The sequence below is a fragment of the Ranitomeya variabilis genome, chromosome 4 (genome assembly GCF_051348905.1).
Source record: "Ranitomeya variabilis isolate aRanVar5 chromosome 4, aRanVar5.hap1, whole genome shotgun sequence".
Taxonomy (NCBI): Eukaryota; Metazoa; Chordata; class Amphibia; order Anura; family Dendrobatidae; genus Ranitomeya; species Ranitomeya variabilis.
The window spans coordinates 52,142,485-52,150,152 of record NC_135235.1 but is presented as its reverse complement, the minus strand read 5'-3'; the positions used below and the strand labels follow the sequence as shown (position 1 = coordinate 52,150,152).

The following is a 7,668-nucleotide window of genomic DNA, read 5'->3' as shown; positions in this document are numbered from 1 at the left end:
GCTACCAGACACCACGTACTTTCCCTGGAAACACAAGGATTGGGTGCTTAAGTTCCAAGTGCACAATCTTCCCCCTTACCCTGCCCCCTGATAGCTTATTTTTGGGAAGAGTCAGAAGGCCCACATTCACATGAGATGGTCTGACGGTCCTGCTGAAGTTTGGAAAGTTAGACTAACTTTCATCTAATTTTGTGTGGGGGGCTTTACTGCAGCTCTTGGGAATGGTGTGATCTATCAATGTGACACTTCTGCCATAGACATAAGCGATTGTGAAAATGCATATAGACACCGCCTATTTGTCACAGCGTTAATCTAAAACATACACGGGGGGTTCCCACTTCATGAACTATATAAATGTTCATTTTATAAGTAGAATGGACTTTATTATAAAACGGATAATAATGAAGATCAGTTTATATAGATATACAATTTTGCAATTTGTTTTATTTATTCATTCCTCTGATTTTCAACATGTCATCATTTACCTGTCACTTGCCATAGGTATGGTTTTTTTACATGATGGAATCAAGAGCTATTTTTCTTTTCTTCCTGTTCCTCGTTATTCCTGAGATATGGCCCTCTCATCTCTATATGTACATATAGTCTTTTTTTTTACAAGTGGGTGTGGTCCTTAACCCTTCTTTGTGGGAGTCTACTCGAAGACAGCGCCCCCTTGGCTAACTCAACTAGATTTATAAGAGGGGGTCATATGTCAGGAACGGAGAGGCGTAAAGACAAAAAAAACAAACAACTACAGATTTCGGAGAACAGTGGTATTTACAACATGTAAAAGAAAATTACCGGACATATTTAGGCTGTGTTCACACGTTCCGGTTTTTTCGCGTTTTTTTCGCGGTTTTTCCCGATAAAAACGCTATAAAACCGCAAAAAAACCGCATACAATAAGCATCCCATCATTTAGAATGAATTCCGCATGTTTTGTGCACATGATGCGTTTTTTTCCGCAAAAAACGCATACCGCACAAAATCCGGACATGCTCTATCTTTTTGCGTTTTTTTTGCGGATTTCCCACTCCAAAATGCATTGGGAAGTGTCCGGAAAAAAACGCGGCAAAATCGCGGCAAAAACGCACGCGGTTTTCTTGCGGATTTCTTGCAGAAAATGTCCGGAATTCTCCGGAATTTTCTGCAAGAAATCCTGAACGTGTGCACATAGCCTTATAGCGAGTGACCAATCCTCTTTAATGGAACCTTTATTGTTTTCCTAGAGATAAACGTGTGATGTACACGCGGGTGCACAGCTCGTTACAATGTTTCAGCATTACATGTTCATCATGTGGCCAAAAAGAAAACCCACAAAAATAAACAGAATAAAAATAATAATAACGTACCAAAAAAAAACAAGCACTCATAAAAATCATGTCTCTCTAAAAGCAAAGAAGAAAAGCAAAATGAATGCCAGCGTCATAAAGTCCAGTGAAACAGGACACATCACGCTATACTAACATAAAAGATATCGATCGCACCGCACTTTATTAGATTATTATGTTTACTATGCAAATAATATTAGTTCCTGTATGTACAATATGCACATGATCCCATCCTGTGTGGTGTCCGGCTATGGCGCGCTCGTCATCTTCATAAACATGTATGATGGCGCAGTCCTGTATCAGCGAAGCTTCGTTCCTTTTTCTTTCCACCTGTAGATAGAATTAGTAGATCAGTCCTTTAATTGAAAAAAAATCTACTTTTACCTGGCAAGCGGCCAAGTGACAGCAACAGACAGGCGCGCCTGAGAGTGTCACTACCGAGTGCAGGCGCAGTAACATATATTTCATCATTAGTGGCATCTGATAAGTGCTGGATTGTCGAATCATCCTGATTATATTAGGTATACATTTGACTATATTGCGTCTCTTTGTAGGGACAGACAACACCCAGGTTCATTCCAAAAACAATCGCCATAATGAAATATTAAGTCATTAAGTCAAGCGACACTACTCTGTCCTCCTCCTCCTGGACCTGTCCTCTGCCTTTGACACAGTGGGCCATTCCCTACTATTACAGACCCTCTCATCTCTTGGCATCACTGACTTGGCCCTATCTTGGATTTCGTCGTACCTAACAGACCGGACATTCAGCGTCTCCCAGCGTCTCCCACTGTCACACCACCTCCTCACCTCGCCCCCTATCTGTCGGAGTCCCACAAGGTTCAGTCCTAGGGCCCCTGCTCTTCTCCATTTACACCTTTGGCCTGGGACAGCTCATAGAATCTCATGGCTTTCAGGATCATCTCTATGCTGATGACACACAGATCTACATCTCTGGATCAGATATCACCACCCTAGTAACCAGAATCCCTCAATGTCTGTCTGCTATTTCATCCTTCTTCTCCACTAGATTTCTAAAACTTAATATGGACAAAACAGAATTCATCATCTTTCCCCCATCTCACTCGACTCCCCCAACGAACCTATCCATTAAAATAAATGGTTGCCACTCTCCCCAGTCCCACAAGCTCGCTGCCTCGGGGTAATCCTTGACACTGATCTCTCTTCAAACCACATATCCAAGCCCTTTCCACTTCCTGCCGACTTCAACTCAAAAATATTTCACAGATCTGTACATTCCTCAACCAAGAATCTGCAAAAACCCTAGTCCATGCCTTCATCATCTCCCGCCTTGACTACTGCAACCTCCTGCTCTGTGGCCTTCCCTTAGCACTCTCGCGCCCCTCCAATCTATTCTAAACTCAGCTGCCTGACTAATCCACCTGTCCCCTCGTTGGCTTCTCCCCTCTGTCAATCTCTTCACTGGCTCCCCATGACCCAATAACTCCAGTACAAAACCCTAACCATAACATACAAAGCCATCCACAACCTGTCTCCTCCATACATCTGTGACCTCGTCTCCCGGTACTTTCCTGCACGCAACCTCCGATCCTCACAAGATCTCCTTCTCTACTCCCCTCTTATCTCCTCTTCCCACAATTGCATACAAGATTTCTCCCTCGCATCCCCCCTACTCTGGAACTCTCTACCACAACATATCAGTCTTTTACCTACAATCGAAACCTTCAAAAAGAGCCTGAAGACCCACCTCTTCCGACAAGCCTACCACCTGCAGTAACCACCGATCGACCAAACCACTGCATGACCAGCTCTATCCTCACCTATTGTATCCTCACCCATCCCTTGTAGATTGTGAGCCCTCGCGGGCAGGGTCCTCTCTCCTCCTGTACCAGCTGTGACTTGTATTGTTTAAGAATATTGTACTTATTTTTATTATGTATACCCTCCTCATATGTAAAGCGCCATGGAATAAATGGCGCTATAATAAAAATAATTAAATCTAATGAGAGGAGCCTCCTTATTGGTTACCTAAGGGTATGCGTAAACTACATTTTTGGGGGTTTTTTTATGGGGTCTGAAAAAAGCCTGTAAGATTGCTCAGAAAATGCTTGGAAAAAAAACCCATTCATAAAGGATAATACAGCTATTCCGACATGGATTTTCAAAAGTAAACAGAAAAGCCTCATCAGGTCTAAGAAGAAATCTGTTTAATGTATGCAGTTTATATTCAAAATCAGATCCACTTTAACACCAGCACCTCCACCTGAAATGTCTACAGGTAGGCACTCTCTTCCCCGATCTCTTGTAACTTTTTTCCCTTACAGAGTGTGACTTTGTAGGACCAGACTCCCATCTAATAAATGAGGAACAATAACGAATCATCACTTGTAACGAGTAAGGCTGGGGTCACACTTGGCGTAAGACAATACGCCACGTATTATACGTCCGTACTACGGCCGTAATACGGAGAAATGTTCCCAAAATATTGATCCGTAGTCAGGGTGTGTCAGCGTATTTTGCGCATGGCATCCTCCGTATGTAATCCGTATGGCATCTGTACTGCGAGATTTTCGCGCAGTCTTGCAAAACCGACATCTAGGCTACTTTCACACTAGCGTTAACTGCATTACGTCTCAAAACGTCTTTTTTCAGAAAAAACGCATCCAGCAAAAGTTTTTGCTGGATGCGTTTTTTCCCCATAGACTTGTATTGGCGACGTATTGCGACGGATTGGCATACGTCGTGTCCGTTTTACGATGGATGCGTCGAAATTTGGCCACACGTCGTCGGCAAAAAACGTTGCTTGTAACGTTTTTTGTCTCCGCCTAAAAAACGTGTCGCGACGCATCCTGTGGCATACGTCGTTGGCTACAATGGAAGCCTATGAGCGACGGATGCGTCGGGACACGTCGTACGACGCAATGCAGCGCTGCAATACGTTTTTTTGCACTGAGCATGCTCAGAAGCTGGATTTTGTTGCCAATTGGCCAGACACCCCCAAATCTATATAAACCTGGCCTGGGCCTTCAACCCCACATATGCCAGCAAGACCCAGAGAGAAGACTGCCAGCCACAAGACCCCAGCCAGCCACGTATTTAAGTGCCACGTATATAAGTGCCACGTATATAAGTGCCACGTATTTCAGTGCCACGTACTATAAATACTATAACTACGTGGTTATACGTGGCACTTATATACATGGCACTTATATACGTGGCACTGAAATACGTGGCACTTATATACGTGGCACTTATATACGTGGCACTGAAATACGTGGCACTGAAATACGTGGAACTGAAATACGTGGCACTTATATACGTGGCACTTATATACGTGGCACTTATATACGTGACACTTATATACGTGACACTTAAATACGTGACACTTAAATACGTGGCACTGAAATACGTGGCACTGAAATACGTGGCACTGAAATACGTGGCACTATGACTGTCAGAAAATGTTCATTAAACGGTTAGGGGTGAGGTTAGGGGTAGGGTTAGGGTTTGGATCCCTTTATCATCATCCGTAGTTCATTAATCGGATGTATCCAGAGTCGCCTCCGTCTCCGTTGCTGCAGAAGCATCCTCCGTTTTTCCGCTGCCGCCTCCTTCTCCCGCACTATGATATCCAGGCGATTCGTCTCAAAGATAATGTCGGTAACCAAACTAGCAATGCTCACAAGAACACCTTCCATCGCTGCCACAAAACTAAAACCCTCAAAGATGGGCTGTAAAAACAGTAACTATATAGTTTTCCATATTTTCCAGTAGCCAATCAAATTTGGGAGCCTCCCTTTTAAAAACGGATCAGTCGTAAAAACGGATGCAACGGATGGTAAAAACGGATGCAACGTATGCAACGCATCCAGTATTTTTGACGGAAACGTTTAACGGATTTGCGACGGATCCGTCGAAATGCTGTATGCGTTGCATACGTTTTTCACTTTTTTGACGCATCCGTTTTTTCGGCAAAAAAACGGATTTGCGACGTAATGCAGTTAACGCTAGTGTGAAAGTAGCCTAATGGATTTATGTGCTCAAATGTTTGGGAAAACATATATACAGTATATATATATAGAGATATGTCATTGAGACACATATATATATATATTCTGTATTTAGATTTCATTCAGCGCGATATCTGTGAAAAGCCGGTAATTCAATTGCCGGCTTTTCATTTCTCCTGCACACACCCGACATGATATGAGACATGGTTTACATACAGTAAACCATCTCATATCCCCCTTTTTTTTGCATATTCCACACTACTAATGTTAGTAGTGTGTATGTGCAAAATTTCAGCGCTGTAGCTGCTAAAATAAAGGGTTAAATTGTGGAAAAAATTGGCGTGGGCTCCCGCGCAATTTTCTCCGCCAGAATGGTAAAGCCAGTGACTGAGGGCAGATATTAATAGCCTAGAGAGGGTCCATGGTTATTGGCCCCCCCTGGCTAAAAACATCTGCCCCCAGCCACCCCAGAAAAGGCACATCTGGAAGATGCGCCTATTCTGGCACTTGGCCTCTCTCTTCCCACTCCCTGTAGCGGTGGGATATGGGGTAATGAAGGGTTAATGCCACCTTGCTATTGTAAGGTGACATTAAGCCAGATTAATAATGGAGAGGCGTCAATTATGTCACCTATCCATTATTAATCCAATTGTTTGAAAAGGTTAAAAAACACACACACATGATTTAAAAGTATTTTAATGAAATAAACACAGCGGTTGTTTTAATAATTTATTGCTCTCTCAATCCATTTGCAGGCCCTCGCTTGGCAAAATAATAAACGCACAAGATACATACCCTCAGCTGAACCGTCACGTCCCACGATGTAATCCATCTGAAGGGGTTAAAATAATTTACAAGCAGGAGCCCTGCTAATGCAGCGGTGTGCTCGTGCTTGTAATTCCCCGGCGAATGAATTAAATGTAGGTCATTGACCTACATTTCCTTCAGTCGCGGTGATGCGCCCCCTGGTGGATGTCCTCATATGACCTGGAGCGTGGGAAAAAGTTCCCAGGCTGCAGTTCATGAGAACATCCAGCAGGGGCGCATCACCGCGACTCAATGTAAGTAAGTACAGATCCAGCTTTCCTTTCAGCACCCGGGGGATTACAGGCACGAGTGAGTGGTTTATCGCAGCTCGTGCCTGTAATATTAGTTAACCCCTTCAGATGGATTACATCGTGGGACGTGATCGGACATCAGAAGGTATGTATCTTGTGCGTTTATTATTTTGCCAATCGAGGGACTGCAAATGGATTGAGAGAGCAATAAATTATTAAAACAACCGCTGTGTTTATTTCATTAAAATACTTTTAAATCATGTGTGTGTGTTTTTTAACCCTTTCAAACAATTGGATTAATAATGGATAGGTGTCATAATTGACGCCTCTCCATTATTAATCTGGCTTAATGTCACCTTACAATAGCAAGGTGGCATTAACCCTTCATTACCCCATATCCCACCGCTACACGGGAGTGGGAAGAGAGTGGCCAAGTGCCAGAATAGGCGCATCTTCCAGATGTGCCTTTTCTGGGGTGGCTGGGGGCAGATGTTTGTAGCCACGGGGGGGCCAATAACCATGGACCCTCTCCTGGCTATTAATATCTGCCCTCAGTCACTGGCTTTACCATTCTGGTGGAGAAAATTGCGCGGGAGCCCACGCCAATTTTTTCCGCCATTTAACCCTTTATTTGAGCAGCTACAGCGCTGAAATTTTGCACATACACACTACTAACATTAGTAGTGTGGAATATGCAAAAAAAAGGGGGATATGAGATGGTTTACTGTATGTAAACCATGTCTCATATCCTGTCGGGTTTGTGCAGGAGAAATGAAAAGCCGGCAATTGAATTACCGGCTTTTCACTAACACCGCTGCGTATTTCTCGCAAGTCACACTGCTGGTCCGTGTGGAATCCGTATTTTTCTCGCCCCCATAGACTTTCATTGGCGAATTTTTTGCGCAATACGCTGACAAACGCAGCATGCTGCGATTTTGTACGGCCGTAGAAAGCCGTATAATACTGAACCGTAATATACGGCTAATAGGAGCAGCCCCATTGAGAATCATTGTGCCGTATGTTATGCGAGTTTTACGGACGTAGTTTCTGCGCTCTTACGTCCGTAAAACACGCATGTGTGACCCCGGCCTAACACTTATGAGATTTGTCTCATATGTTTTTTAATTCCAAACTTTCCTATAAAATTAACTCTTTTTAGAAAAAAAGAAAAGTGACTTTCTTGTGCCTCCTATAAGTCACTACCCCATATATCAAGGTCTGTCCCATTAAAGACCTTCACTGAGGATATCATCAGAGACACCCACCCATCTATATACACATGTTTTG

General features: G+C 43.4%; 1 protein-coding gene across 1 annotated transcript in view; it reads right to left on the bottom strand.

Moving 5' to 3' along the window:
• Window positions 1–419: 419 nt before the first annotated feature.
• LOC143769715 (alpha-2-macroglobulin-like protein 1) overlaps window positions 420–7,668 on the bottom strand; it is a 102,885-nt gene continuing 95,636 nt past the window's right edge. The window contains exon 36 of the mRNA XM_077258512.1: window positions 420–1,661. The gene's annotated coding sequence lies outside the window, so the exon portion shown is untranslated. The remainder of the gene's footprint in view (window positions 1,662–7,668) is intronic.